Raw genomic sequence first — 16892 nt, forward strand, 5'->3', positions numbered from 1 at the left:
ACTCTACAGATTTTGAGTAATTTGTGACAGTAATAACCTAAAGGGCGGGAGACAGAAGCAGAGTTCATGTATGCTTGAAGCTAACTTGGTATCAATGAAAACTAACTGTTATAAATTCAGGATGCTAACTGTAATCCTCATGGTAATCACTAAGAAAATAACTAAAAAAATTGGCAATAGAAAATCAAATACATAAGAAGGCAGTATGGGAGGAACAGAGAAACAAAAAAGATAAAAGATATATAGAAAACAAACAGCAAAATGGCAGAACTAAGTCTCTGATTATTAGAAATAAATTTAAATGTGAATAGATTAAGCTCATCAATTAAAAGAATTTGGCAGAATGGGAAAAAAAAAAAAGATCCAACCACATGCTGGTTACAGAAGATTCACTTTAGACCCAAAGACACAAACAGACTGAAAGTGGAAGTACAAAGAAACATATTCCATACAAACAGTAACTAAAAGATAGTTACATTAATATCAGACAAAATAGATTTTAAATAAAAAGTTGTTATAAGAGACAAAGAAAAATATTTTATATTGAATGGAGGGTAAAATCAATAAGAAAATACAAAAATCATAAACATATACACATACAACAGCTCTAAAATATATGAAGCAAACACTGATGGAATCGAAGCAGTAAATAGTTAATATAGTACTCAATGGTAAAGACTGAAAGCATTTTCTCTAAGATCAGGAACAAAACGGGGATGCCTATTTCTCTACTGCTATTCAACACTCTACTGGAAATGCTACCTAGAGCAATTAGGTAAGAAAAAGAAATTAAAGCTATACAAATTGCAAAGGAAAAAATAAAATTATATCTACTAACAGATGACACAATTCTTTACGTAGAAAATCTCCAAAAGTCCAGAAAATCAGCTAAAGATAATAAACGAATTCAGCAAATTAGCAGGATACACAATCAACACACAAAAATGAGTTAAGTTTCTACACATCAGCAATGAACAATTCAAGAAGAGAAGGAAAACAATTCCATTTACAATAACATCCCAAAGAATATCTAGGAGTCAATTTAACCGGAGATGAAATATTTGTACACTGAAGATTACAAGGCAATGCTGAAAGAAATTTAAGACCTAATTAAATGGAAAGAATTCCACGTTAATGCATCAAAAGACTTAATATTATTAAGATGGAAGTACTCCCAAAAATGATTTACAGATTCAAATCTCTATCAAAAATCCAACTGCCTGTTTTTTGTTTTTTGCTTGCAGAAGTGGAAAAGATGATCTTCAAATCCATATGGGATTGCAAAAGATTCTGAATAGCCAAAACAATATTGAAAAACAAAGTTGGAGGAGTCACACTTCCTGATTTCAAAACTTACTACAAAGCTATAGTAATCAGAACAGTATAGTACTGGATAAGGGTAGAAATATAGCCATAGTCCATCAGGCTTCTATAAAAAAAGACTACAGACTGGGTAACTTATAAACAATGGAAAGTAATTTCTCACAGTTTTGGAGACTGGGAGTCCAATATTAGGGTGCCAGCATGGTTGGGTGAGGGCTCTCTTCCAGAATGCAGGGTTCTTGTTGTATCTTCATACGGCAGAAGGGGTTAGGGATCTCACTGCAGTCTCTTTTAATAGGCATTAATTCTATTCACGATGGCTCTACCATCACAACTTAAGTGCTTTGCAAAGGCCTTTAAATACTTCCCAAAGGCCCCACCTACTGATATCACCACTGTTTGGAATTAGAATTTCAACATACGAATTCTGGGGGGACACAAATGATCAGATGATAGCACAGACCAAGGAATTAGAATTGAGAATCACAAATAAACCCAAAAATCTACAGAGAGCTGATTTTTGGTAAGTGTGCTAACACCATTCAAGGGAGAAAGAATAGTATTTGCAACAAATGGTACTAAGATACACACTAACCATATGCAAAAGAATAAAGGAGGACCCCTTATCTCATACCATACACAAAAATTAAGTCAAAATGGATCAACCAGCTAGGTATAAGAGCTAAAACTATGCAATCATGAGAAAACATGGGACTAAATATTTAAGGCCCCAGATTTGGCAATGTATTATTAGATTTCACACAAAAGCATGAGCAACAAAAGAACAAATAGATAAATCAGACAACAAAATTAAGAACTTTTTCCTTCAAGGACATCATCAAGAAAGTGAAAAGACAACCTACAGAAAGGGAGAACATATTTGCAAATCAAAATAATCTTTAAAAAAATTTTTTAAAAATCTTTAATTTAATTTATTTATTTGACAGGGAGACAGTGTATGCACAAGCAGGGGGAGCAGCAGGCGGAGAGGGAGAAGCAGGCACCCTGCTGAGCAGAGAGACCAATGCAGGGCTCGATCCCAGGACCCTGGGATCATGACCTGGGCCAAAGGCAGACACTTAACTGACTGAGCCACCCAGGTGCTCCTCAAATCATATATCTGATAAGGGTTTAATATCAAGACTATATAAAGAATTCTTACAACTCAACAAGAAAAGGACAAACAGCCCAACTTAATAAATGGATATAAGACTTGAATAGATACTTCTCTGAAGCATATGAAAATATGTTCCACATCATTTGCCATTAAGGAAATACAAATCAAAACCACAATGAGTTATCAATTCACATACACTATATATAGTTACATATTTATATATAATTATACACACACACACACACACATACACATACATATATGTGTATATATATACACACAAACCACCAGAAAATAAAAAGTGTTAATGAGAATGTGGAGAAACAGAAACCCTTGTACATTGTTGGTAGGAATGTACAATGGTCCAGCCATTGTGGAAAGCAGTTTAATGGTAACTCAAAAAGTTAAACATAGAATTACCATATGATTTAGCAACTCCACTCCTATATATATACCAAAGAGAAATAAAAATGTATGTCCACACAGAAACTTGTACAAGAACATTTATAGCAGTGTTATTTATAATAGCCGAAGGTAGGAAACAATCTAAATGCCCATCAACTGATGAGAGATAAACAAATCATGGTATGTCCATAAAATGAAATATTATTCAGCCATAAAAAGAAATGAAGTACTGATACATCCTACAACTTGGATGAGCCTTGAAAGTATTATACTAAGTGAAATGTCAGTCAGAGAGAGACAAATACCATGATTTCATTCAGATGTGGAATTTAAGAAACAAAACACATGAACATAGGGGGAAAAAAGGAGGTAAATCATAAAACAGACTCGTTAAGATAGAGAACAAACAGGGTTGATGGAGGGAGGTGGGTGTGAGATGGTGTAGATGGGTGATGGGTATTAAGAAGGGCACCTGTTGTGATGAGCACTGGGTGTTACATGTAAATGATGAGTCACTAAATTCCACATCTGAAACTAATATTACACTGTATGTTAACTAACTGGAATTTAATAAATACTTGAAAGTACCAAAACAAAACAAAATATTATGCTAAGTAAAAGACACCAGCCACAAAAGGTCACATACTGCATGATTCTTTTCATATAAAATAACCAGAACAGGCAGGCAAGTCCAGAGACAGAGAGTAGATGGTATTCTTGCCCAGCGGATGGGAGAGGGGAGAATGAATATGACTGATTAATGGGTACGAAGTATTTTTCTGAGGTGATCAAAAATATTTGGAACTACAGAGAGGTGGTGTATGAACAACACTGTGAATGTATTAAATGACACTGAATGGTACACTTTAAAATACTTAACTGTGTGTCACATGATTTTTTACCTCAATGAAAAAGGAAAGAAAAAAAATAATTACTGACAACTTCTTAAATTTGGCAAAAAGCATGGAACTATAGATTCTTGAAGAATAAACATGAAGAAACTCATGCCCATACAATTATAACCAAACTGATGAAAACCAAAGGCAAAAAAAAAAAAAAAAGAAATCCTGAAGGCAGCTGGAGAAAAAGAGCCCATAACTTACTGGGGAATAAGAATTCGAATGACTGTGGAAACCATGCAGTTGGATGAAAGTAGGACAACATTTTTAAAGCGCTGAAAGAACTTTCAACCCAGAATTCTATATTCAGAGAAAAAATTCCTTCATGAATAAAGGTTAAATAAGGACATTCCTAGATGATGGAACACTAAGAGAATTCATTGTCAGTAGATCTGCTCTGTAAGAAACGCTAAAGGAAGGCTTTGGACAGAAGGAAAATGATATGAGAGAAAAACTTAGAATATCAGGAACGAAAGAAGAGAAACAGAAAGAGTACATATCTAAATAAATAAAACAGAATGTCATTTTCCTCTTTATTTCTACAAAATATGTAAAGCAAAAGTTCTAACATTATCTGAGGGGTTTTCAATGTAAGTTGATGTAATACATTATGCAACTACAATGTTGAGAGTGGAGGATAAAGGGACCTATGTTCCACTTTAAGTGATACAATATTAATGCTAAACAGACTGTTTTAAGTTAAATATGTATATTATAATTCCTACAGCAACCATGAAAAAAAAAACCATTTGAAGAGAAACAGTAAAAAACTCAACAGATAAATAGAATACTATAAATATTTAATCTAAAAGGAGGCAAGAAAGAAGCAGAAATGAAAAGAGGGAACAAACAGAAAGGAAGAAGAGGGCAGATATAAATCCAAATATCAATCATAACTAAATATAAATGGTTTCAATATACCTATTAAAAGACAGAGACTGTGAGAATGGATAAAAATATAAGACCAAATGATATGTTGTCTAGAACCCACATTAAATGTAAAGATACATTTATATTTAAGGATAGGTTTAAGAAAAAGGATAAAAGATATATCAAAGACATACACAAAACTATACAACTTTTGAAACACTATCTTTGTGTCCTGGAATTAGGCTAATAGTTCTCATACATTGCTCATTTAACTATGAATGACACCAAAAGCATGATCCATTAACAAAAAATTGGCATTAGATTTCATCACAGTTAAAAACTTTAGCTCTTGGGGCGCCTGGGTAGCGCAGTCGTTAAAGCGACTGCCTTCGGCTCAGGGCGTGATCCCGGGGTTCCGGGATCGAGTCCCACATCGGGCTCCTCGGCTGGGAGCCTGCTTCTTCCTCTTCCCTCTCCCCTGCTGTGTTCCCTCTCTCGCTGGCTGTCTCTCTGTCACATAAATGAATAAAATCTTAAAAAAAAAAAAAAACAAAACTTTAGCTCTTTAATGGACACCGTTAAGAAAATGAAAAGACAAGCTATATAATGAAAGAAAATATTTGTTAATCACATATCTAACAAAGGACTTATATCCAAATCTATAAAGTATATAGGTCAAATTGGAGACAACTGACAACTTAATATTGAGTTCAATTGCTCTAATGTTTAATGAAATACAACTTAAAATAAAAGTAAGATATTTTCAATTAACTAGACTTGCAAAGAATACAAAGAAAGATAATGATGGCAAAGTAAGAATGTGTACAAATTGGTTCAACATTTTGGAAGACAAATTGCAATCCATACAAATTTTTTGTGTTTATTTTTTTACCTAACAACTTCATTCCTAGGAGTTATTGGAAGATATATGTGCAGAAAAGATATGCCCAAGAATAATTACTGCAGCATTAAATGCAATATTAAAAAAAAACAAAACTACACATCTATGTTGAAGACAGGTCGAACAAAGTATGGTAAAATTAGAATGCAGACATTAAAAAGGCAGAACTGAATGTGTGAATAAGAGCAAAAATCAAGTTCTAGTTATTGTGGGGATATGCTGAAGGAGAAACTAAGTTTCCCTATGGGAAGATCAATTATATTATTAACTGAACAAGCCAATACTGGTGCTTCTATATTCAATTTGGGGAGGGGTAGGCAGGAAACAAATTACTGATATTACAAAAACATGGTTTAATTTCAAAGGCATTATGTTAAGTCAAAGATGCTAATTTCAAAAGGTCAAATACTGTATGACTCCATTTATAGAACATTCTGGAAAAAAGCAAAACAATAGCGAGTGGGAACAGATCAGTGGTTGCTAGGGGTGAGGGATGGGGGAGGATGTGGCAGCATGAGGGAAGTTTTGTTTTGTTTTTTTGGTGATAGAACTATTTCCTATCTTGATTGTGGTAGTGGTTACATGAATCTATACTTGGGTTAAAACTCATACTACCGTATACCCCTCAAAAATTAAAAAGTGAATTTTATTGTGTATTAATTTTAAAAAGAAGAATGTTTTAGATTGCATACTCTTGTGGAGGTTATTTTGCTTTTTTCCCACAAAGACTAAATTAGAATGCTATATTTTTTACTACTAAAGCCTTTGTTCTCTTCATTTCTGATTCAAAAACAATTAGAATTAATCTAAGTGAAAGTGATTAAGAAGCATATTGTTTCTGACATCCACAATGAGTTATGAATATAAATCTTCCTGTTTGAGAATGTAGACTGAGTTCTTCTATCTATACTAAGGGCAAATAGAAGACACTTCTAACTCATAAAATAAGAACTAATCAAATCTCTTACTCTACACCTTGTCTTCAAGTGCCAACGGAACACCATCTTAAGATAAACTAGTGAATCACTGGTTTTATCTTCTCCTGAATGAAATCTGTTCATTTTTCTCATACATGTAATTATGGCGGTCACCACACTGGATATTGAGAGGTTTTTATTCTCTGTTTACACATAAATTGCCCTTCTTTTGCTCTGAATTTGTGTTAAACCTTTATCTTCATGCAAACTAGAAATAAGGTTTTCTCTTACACAAGAGAACATTATAAGCATTACAAAACTGTTCAAATTGTTTGTTAAGTTATACATTATAATTAGTTTGGCAGAGCTAATACAAATCACATTTACAGACTAACAATAATAAAATTGAAGTACCAGTTAAATATCCAAAATAATTAAAGGAATCATTTTTAGCCTGGCATAATTAGCTAATTCACTTTACAAGCATTTATTAAAATGAATTCACATGTTATTATTCCATAGGTAGTTACACAATAGTGTTTATACAGGAAAAAATAATGAACCAAACTCTTTGTATCCAGCCCTCCACAATTAAAACGAAGACTCCCCAAGTAATATCAATCTAGGATAGACTAATTAAGTTTGGTTTGATAACCATTCATTTCTTCTATTGCCTCTGAGCAAATTGTTTATTAGAGAAAGTTATTTTACACAAATCAAATCAAACTGGGTAAACCATTATATTTGAGGGAAACTTTAGCCATCAGTCAATTAATCCATCATTTTCTCCAGACACTATTGTTTAACGAGCAGATCATATTATCAACAATTTAGATATCATATGATTCAATTATAACAGTAAATTTATTGACAGTTTCTCTAATACTTTTATTATGAGTAAATTTGGATTTCTCTTTACCTTTGTGAGCAAAGCAAAACCAATTCTGGTATTATAGTCAAATATCAAATAAATATAAAATTCTCTACAAATTTTATAATGGTTTGGTTTATTATTACAAAAGGAAAAATAAGCCTTAATGACTTAACTTTGCTGGTAAGATAAAATTTTAACATAAAAATAATTACTAAACTATTTCTTTAATATGCTAAAATATATCTATGTGATCTTAAAGTTATAGTAAGAATTCATTTGAAAAATGGACCTAAGAAAATAAAATTTGTACTCATAAAAAATTAGGAAAAGTTTGTCACTTTAATCTTAATGTTCAAGTCAACTGAATTTATAGGAACTGCTAAAGTCACAGTGTTACTCATTAAATTTCTAAAAATACAGATTTCACATGAGGCATTCAGATAAAAATATCATATTATTAATATTTATTTATAGCTAGCATGAGAAGAAAAATAACATCTTCCTACACCTGTTAAAAGACCATATTTAAGATCCTAATAGAGCAATAGGATTGATTTCTAATTCTTAGAAGGAAATGCCTATAACTTTGCTACTTTACCTAAATTAGAAGAAATCCCAGAGACTTTTTTTAATCTAAAGATTTTAAAACAGATCCTTTCTATATACATTTATCTCTTTATAATTTTGTCTGTTAAAGTCTAAAGCAATTTATTAATATGGTGTTAAATAGGTGTTTTCTAATTGTTTTATGTTGAGTAAGTTTATCTTGCTAATCCAAGTTTAAATCCCTCAGAGTTATGGACTATGGCTAAGACTTGTTTTCTACCTTATAAAAGGAAAAGTTCTAGACTCTCCATTGAGTGACAGAATCTCAAATTCTTGGAAGGAGCTTCTGATTTGACCTAACCCAATTCTCTCTCATATACATAAAAAGAAAGTGTCTAAGCCTAGATCACATAGCTAATTATCAGTGCCGATTAGACAAACATGCTGACTAACAATCACTTGTACATTCAATAAACATATTCCTGTTGAACAACTACAGTGCTGCTGGTAGCCTACGTGATCTAATAGGATACAAGGGCAGAGTTGTCCAAGAGCCAAAAGAATAGCATATGGCCTATGAATTACAAATTCCTACATATGTCCACAGTTCTCAAAATGTACTCCTGAGAGGCTTAGGATGCCACAGAGACATTTTAGGGCACCAGAAAGAGAGAATAAGAACTGAGCCATTGGAACATCCGGCACCCTGAAAATCCCGCATCTTCATTCCAGTCAGAGTCATTTGCTTCTGTGCAATATTTCATTTAAGAAACCGTTGATTATAAGTCAGTCTGAAACCACTATCCTACCCTAGGTATATTCCCAGAATCTTCAGAATAAATTATTTTAAGCAAGAAGAGAGTGATTTTAGGGTTTTTATTTAAAGAATAATACTTCATTTTAACATATTTGCCTTGAAAAGATTTACTTGTTACCAAGTAATTACAGGAACATCTGCATGAAAATACTGTAGTCAGTTGTTTGATAGAGGTCGATGTTTGCATGGTACAAATTGTTTAAGTACAGGAAAGCAGTCACTAGTCAATATGTAGCATCAGCTATATCTCTTTCTGAAGTCCCATATTCATCTACTTTTGTGCCCATTAAGTACTTTCTTATTGCTAATTTACTTTAAGCAAATTACTATATCCTCTTTTAAAATACTACAGAAAAGGCTTTATGTTACTGTATCTCCAAACATCTGTAACATACGCTCCCTTCACACAAAGCACGAATTTAAGAGCAGGGGTCTTTCTGTGATTTTGGTTTCCCTGACCAAAAGATGATGCCCCCCTCTGGAGTGGGTTATTACAATCATTAAATGGTTTGTAGAAAACATTTAACTCTGTAATTTTACATGTTTTTGATTTATTGTTACAATTAAAAAAGCAATGTGAAGAGGACACTAGTTAGAACCTTTTAATCCAAAGATGATTCAAACGTGAGTGCTGTGGTGGTAAAATCACTCATGACGTTCCTGACCATCCTCAAAATATTAGCAAAGGGAGGATTCCTCTTTGATCCAAACACTCACCAGCATTAATTAATCATCTTTTTTTTTTACCACAAATATTTGATTAACTCTGAAAATAATAATATTTAAGTATAGCATCTGCCTAGAGTGATGTATTTCAAAAACTTATTTCAACTGGTACATACAGGACTTCCTTCAACGAATAATATATTTTCATATTTTATCACAAGTTAAATTGTGAAGGGGGTGGTGGTAGTTAGCCTTCTTTGTTTTGGGAGATATGTTGCTCTGTGCCCAGTGATGGTTCAGAAAAACTGAGGAACCATAATATACAAAAGAAGTAAATGGGTGACATCAATTACTGAAATGGATCACTGCTTACTAAATACCACATAATTTAACCTTAAATTTTTATAATAGCTTTCTAAGGGATAACTCAAATGCCTTTAGATATTGAATGTTTACCACGATTTCATACCATTGTAGGAAAAACTGAAGCATGACAGTACATAGTCAATGGCTCAAGACCATCCAGTGGGAGAATAAAGATTTAAATCCAGTTAGCCAGGTACCCCAAGATTAAGAATTTTCTTACAAGATCATATTGCGATTCTCAATGAACACATATTGTGCATTTAACTATGCATGAAAATTATTGAGTATAATACAGCTGAAAGTTGTATGAGATATATTAATTACAGTCACATTTTAGGTTTTCAATATTCTTTTGTTATTTTTATTAGGTATAGATCTCCCTATTTTCAAAATTAGCACACTACCGCTCAGAGATGTGACAAAGCTATTTATTTTCTGTTATCTAAAATTACTTTAGACTTACAGAATAACTGCAAAAATAGTTATGAAGAATTCCTATATATCCTTCACTTACATTCCCTATATGGATACAAAGCTTTTAAGAGATGCGGCTAGGCCCTAAAACAGCTTTCTGATTCCAAGTGTCATGGGTCTTTTAATCACACAATCCAACTACAAATGAGCCACGGGAGGTATAAGAAATGATAAGGCGCTATGACAGTCCACTGCAAATATGTAGGCATTTCTCATAGACTATAGTAAGGGTTAATAATCACACACTAGAATCTAAAACTACATACAGGGTAGTGATTTTCAATACTACAGAGACTTTTCTAAGGACCACAGTAAGAGGCAGAAGTACCGCAGGATCGTCTCCTCATCTGTAATTTCCTGCAGTTTTGGATCTTTATACGGATTAAGGTGATAACAGAAGTATCTAATATGGTGCCTGGAACAACAGCGGCCACTAAGTAATTGGTAGCTGCTATTATATAATGGATATTCTGTTCAAATATGTTATGTGATATGTTATGTTTCAGGCCCTTTAATATACAGGAGGATGCCAGAGCTGTAATCACTGCTTCCCTATCACAGAAATCACATTATATAGAAAGAAAGAGCTAGATGTTATTAAACTTGCCAAGATACCAGCTATTAACAGTAACCTGTATAATGTTGTCCAGGTTGGAGATAAAAAGCTATCAATTCTTTGACACTATAGGCGGACACTCATTTGGAAGACCAATAGCTAGGAGTAGTGTTAGAGAATAAAAGTTTTATTCCTCCAACAGTTTATTATGAGAATTTTCAACATACAGAAAAGTTTAAAGAACAGTACAGTGAACAGCCATATATCCATCATCTACATTTTATAATTAAATTTGCTATATTTTACGTTATTACGTCTTGCCATCCTTCTCTCCATCCATTAATCCGTCAGTTAGAAGGTATAAGCCCTTCGATTCATAACAGTATTTAGTAATTACATGAATATGGTCCCTGTTAGATGGGCTCCTGAACCTCAAAACTCTAAGCACCTCCATGATCACAAGTTTCATAGGGAGACAATGCAAAGTGCGTAGCCAGACATTATCACTCTTTTAACTGGAGCTCTGGCCATAAATCTCTATTAGGGTCATAATAAAGTAGCCTAGACTACACACGAGCTGCAAAGTCTCCAACTTAGGCCTTAGACTCCTTTCAGTCAGACTTACTCCATGAGATCCTACGGCTCAATAGTGACACAAGGCTGAGGAAATAAAAGTCCAGGAAAACCCACACTCTAGGACTGGGAGAGGGAGAGCTAACAAGACTTAAGGAGGACTGTCTACATTTCCTCCTAATTCTAGACTATGGGTCAAGAGCACCAGGTTACAGCCTCCATATAGATCAGCTGGGCTGACGCTGGTATGGGTTAAGTGTTTTAAAATACGTCCATACATTCTTTGATATCCCTCTTTTTAAGAGGTAGAGCTTGATTCCACTCCCTTGAGTGTGGGCTGAACTTAGTGGCTCACTTCTAACCGAAAGAATATAGCAGAAGTGACAGTCTGTCACTTCCAAGAGTAGGTCCTAAAAAAGTGTAGTGGCTCGTTCCTTGCTCTCTCTCGAATCACTCACTTTGGGGAAGTTAGCTGCCATGTCTGAAAGACAATCAAGCAGCCCTTTGGAGAGCTTCATATGGCAAGGAAGTGAGGCCTCATGTCAACAACCAGCAAGGAACTGATGAGGCCTCCTATCAACAGCCAAGAGCAAGTCATTCTACAAGCTGATCCTCCAACCCCAGTCAAGTGAGCAGAGACCATAGCTCCAACTGAACATCTTAACTAACTTCATGCCAGAACCTAGGCCAGAACCACTCTACTACACTGCTCCCAAACTCCTGTCCCTCAGGAACTGTGTGCAATAAAATACATTTGTTCCTAAATCTGAGGGTAATCTGTTACATAGCACTACATAACAAATGTAGCTTGCAACTAGGAAGAACTCCTCCTTCAGCAGCTTCCTCTTCTCTGTGTCAAACTTAACTTTTATACATTTTTAGCTGCTTCTCTCTCTTGGAACCTCAGACTTCTCTTCAGGTCTTCTTTTTACCTCAGTTTTCCCATGTCTGGTTCCTCTGTTCCTCACCTTCTGCCTTAGAAGAAGGCAACTAGTTCTCAAAACTTTTTTCAATTCAAGGACCCCTTTTACAGAATGAAAGATTCCCCCAACTCTAGATCTCATCTATTTCCACTTGTCAGTAACTCAAATCAATAAAATAGCAAGACTTCACAAGCTTTCATGGACCTATGGATTGCTTTGGAAGGGCCATTAAATGAAAAATTGTTTGTTTTCACTGAGTGCTAGAAATAAACTGCAAGCCTATCTAGATCAGCAGTAAAAGTGCAAGCATTCCTAAATTATAAAGTTCTAAAAATATATAGAAAAGTCCATGGCTTACACTCTGAGACTTTCTGCTTATCAAAAACAATAATCTAAAGCCCCATAAAAAGATATACATGATGGGGTGAATATATTAAAACTTTCTACATTTAAATAGTTAAAAATTAGGTCATTTACAATAAGTTAAGAAAGTTACTGGATCATCTGAGTTTGAATGACCTTTCCACTGGCAAAAAAAGTCACCAAATAAAAAAATCTTTAATGGTGTTGAATTCATTATGAATCTTGAAAATTAGTAAGACATTATTTTTAATTTCCTTCCCCCACCCCTCTTATTTACTTTGCTGGGCTACAGTATCCTTGCTGTTTTGCAAATACACCAAATAAGCTCTTGTGTCAGAACCTTTGTATTCACTGTTTCTGGTACATTTTTACCACAGGTCCCATTATGACTGGTTTTAGACTTTATTCAGATCTTTCCTAAAATGTCATCTCATTAGAAAGGCCTTCTATAAATATCCTATATAAAATAATCCCACCCAGCACTCCCTATCCTCTATATCCTATTTTATTTTCTTCTTAGCATTTATTGCTTATTTTTTGTTTGTTATTATTTTTATTAATACGATCGTTCCAGCTAGACTATTAAAAGCAACAAAAATAATTTGTTTTATTCTTGTTCTTCCCTGTTCCCCCAAAGATTTTGAGGCAGGTAACAAATTTAATACAACTTCAAATCCTACTTGAAATTAGATTAAGTATAATATGAGTCAGAGATGATTTTAAACATTCAAATGACCTCCTTCTAAAGTCTAAACTTTGCCTCTCTCTATTATTCCCAGCATTTTGCTTTTGCATTGCTCCCTCTGCTTGTTTTTAACATGGAAAGTGCTCCCAAGAAGTGATGAAGTGAATTATGAGAAAGTCACAAAGATATTCATATGGCTCAGAATGGCTGCATACTCTGGAAGTAAGGAATGCAGCTGGTTAGGTAGGAGGTCTTACAGCTTCTAGCATTTTCAGAAGGTACCAGTGAAGAGCTGGCTGAGGACTACTTTAGGTCTATAGCCCTTTGGCCAATTCTGAACTCTCCTTTTAGGCAGCACCTCCCACTGTTGTCAAGACACACTGTGACAAGTGTTCAGGTTTTATGCCATTGCAAACATCATATACATTATAAATTAAAAAACAATTTACAAAGGGGGTGGTAATTATAACATGATAAGCCTAAGAGTAATGCCTAAGTGACTTGTAAGGATACTATAAACTGAGAACAGGTTATCTCTTTTAGTCTTTTGGAGAATATGCTGCCATTTCTAACTTCGCAGTTGGTTATTACTGCTTTGGCTAAGAATTTATATGTGAAGTGCTTTATAATCATGAATATATCTTACGCCACCTTCTGTTTTTTATTTTATATTGTTATTTGCTATTTAAATTGTCGTGGTGCCAAATCACAATGAGGCTGAGATCAGAAAGCCACACAGCACTAAGGAGAGCCTTGAATCCAAGCAATGTTCTTAGCTCAAAAGTCAGTGCAGTGGGCTTTTTACTGTTCTAAATAATGCTCTCAATGTTATAACTCATAAACAAGACTCAACAGGGATAGAATGAACATATGCACAATTTAACTAACAAGTTTTAGTGTCATGGGATTTTTTTTTCTTTAATATAGAGGCAATATATTTCTTCCATTTCCCTCTTTGAGACATCAAAAGTCTTTTACAATCAGGCCCCAGGCAACTGTTCCATATTTTACCTCTCTTCATTGCTTAGAATATTGTTGCATTCATACATTTATTATTTCAACTGAAGAGCCAGAAGACTACTGACCTATTCACACTGTTAATAAAATATATAGAGTACTGAAAAATAGCCTAAAGTTTAAACGGTATTGCCTAGCACAAAAATGTCAGGCTTAGTAGCAGTAAAATGTCTACTGTCTCAAGTGGCAAAATGCAGATTCCGAATCCAGCACTGAGCATTCCAAGTACATGAGACTACAGACTTTGAGAAGATACATTTGGGGGGGGGGAATCTTTACAAAATATCAAAAGGCTATGATTCATGTAATACATAAACAATAACCTGAGTATAACAAATATATTTGACCTTTAAGGTAATAAAAACAAATGTAAAAAGAGTCTCCAGTTTTCTATTACTGCTAAGTTTATTTTCCTCATAAGTTTCACCTCATTATGGTACAATAATCCCTCATTACTGTAGCACAATAATGCATAGTCTACACTCCACCTATAGTTGTCTTGTGTCTATTTAGTTTTATAGCAAGCAAGCAATTTGAGAATATGGTAATAAAGCCTCAATCACAGTAATGATGTATGATGGGCTGTAATTTCTCTGTGCTAATGGGTTACAAACAGTATTACAGTGATGACGGGAATCTCATTGATTCATTATATGACTGCAATAATATCAAAATGACTTAATATAGATCACTATTAAGTCATGCACATGATACTAACAACCTCTATATTTCACTATATAGATATATAGGGAAATAAAATTAATACTAGTCTTTCTATATAAAAGTTCACACAGCACAAAACATTTTGTGTTGAGTACCCTAAATCAATGTTTAAAGTTGGAATTACTGCATTGAACTGGTTCTTTGAAAAGAAAACCATTGATTTTAATCTGCTTGAAGCAATCAATTACTCCCTGTCCTCTTTATTCCAAACTGTAATGAAAACTAAACTGCGTTGTCTTGAAAACTAAATGTGAAGATGATCATAAACAGAATTTAAACTCCATGGATTATTCATATCTACCCATTTAGATTTGCCATTTCCATTATGAGTACATTTGCCACGAGCATTTAATGGACATCTAAAAGGGAATTCATTAAAGCAGGAGCTGTTGGCAGCACTTATGGGCTTCAGACTGCTTTATGCTTGCCTTTAATAGCTCACTATTATAAAAGTGATATATTGTGTTCATCCCATTAGTAGTTTGCAGAAAGGTCTGCAAGAGATAACAAATCCTTCTGAATATTTTCAGAACTGAAAGTAAATCATAGTTTGTTTGTTTGAAGCATCATATTCTAACAATATACAATTTTAGAGTCTACTAAATTTAGTTGTTTCAAGCCAAATAAGATTTTAGCAACCACAGATACATTTTACGAAGCAGGCACCACCTTTTTGAAATATTCTATGGTTATTAACTTGAGACATTAGTAGATGTCAGGCAATCTAACCAATTACGTGAAGGTATGGTATGCATTTCTGAGTTAATGGCAAGACATCACCAAAAGAAAGGCCAGGTAAAGCATTCCTATACGGTTGCTTGCTGCCACAATTCAGGAGGTATGAAAAGGCTGTTTCTGGCATCTTGGATGCGTTATAAAAGAGCTTCTTAGAGGAATGACATTCATTGGTCATTTTTGTTTTTTGCCCTACAGAGGGCACAGAAAATGGACATGAAGAAACAGAAAACATGATTTTAATTTTAAAGCTTATTAGCGTAATGCAATCAAATCCTAACTGAGAAGGGAGAATATGGAATGCAAGCCCCAATTTCAGCACATAACCTCTATAATGCCTAGGCCTGAGCCATGCTTTATTTCAAATCTAATATATTTTACTTAAAAGATAACTCAAAGCTTATCACAGTGGGTCAGCAGCCACCAAGTCTATAAATTTGTGTGCAGATACTAAGAGCAGGGATCCCATTATGATGTTTTAAGGACTAAAAAACGATCTTTTAAGTTTCTACATTATAGTCTACTCATTTATTGAAACTGATGTTGCAATGATTTCACTGATATAAATACGGATGTGTCTAAAGTTCACATATACAACTACACAAAAATACTACTAGGTACAAAAGTAAGAGTATGAGAAGGATAAAAGGTTATTTTAAAACTTACACTCTTAAGATATACAAGTACTTGCAAAGCCAGTCAAATGCAATCCTCAAATTTCACTCATTGTTTGCTAATTCAAGATTATAATCTTCAACAATGTACTTGATTGGCCCAGCCCAAAAACAGCATGGGAAAGCTGGGCTGCTTCCTAAGCCTTTGAAACATGACCACTGAATTCATCACAATGCAGATTCTAATATTTAACATTTCAATGTCTATGATATTCCTGGTTAAGTAATATAATTTATATTTCTAAATATTTAAATTACTTTATGTATTTATATGAGTCGGTTAGAATATGTTCACATACCAATACAATGTACATATAGGAACTAATCATATTAAAACAGTTATGATCTAGTGGGAAATAACTTTCTATTAGAATCTGAAGCAGAGTTAAGTAAATACCTCTTTTTTTTTTTTTTTAAAGATTTTACTTATTTATTTGACAGAGATAGAGACAGCCAGCGAGAGAGGGA

The 16892-nt window shown here is 33.9% G+C and overlaps 1 protein-coding gene across 1 annotated transcript in view; it reads right to left on the reverse strand.

The window, feature by feature from the left end:
• RANBP17 (RAN binding protein 17) overlaps positions 1-16892 on the reverse strand; it is a 324733-nt gene that overhangs the window by 173092 nt on the left and 134749 nt on the right. The window lies entirely within an intron of this gene.

Source organism: Ailuropoda melanoleuca, chromosome 3 (assembly GCF_002007445.2).
Source record: "Ailuropoda melanoleuca isolate Jingjing chromosome 3, ASM200744v2, whole genome shotgun sequence".
NCBI classification, from domain to species: Eukaryota; Metazoa; Chordata; class Mammalia; order Carnivora; family Ursidae; genus Ailuropoda; species Ailuropoda melanoleuca.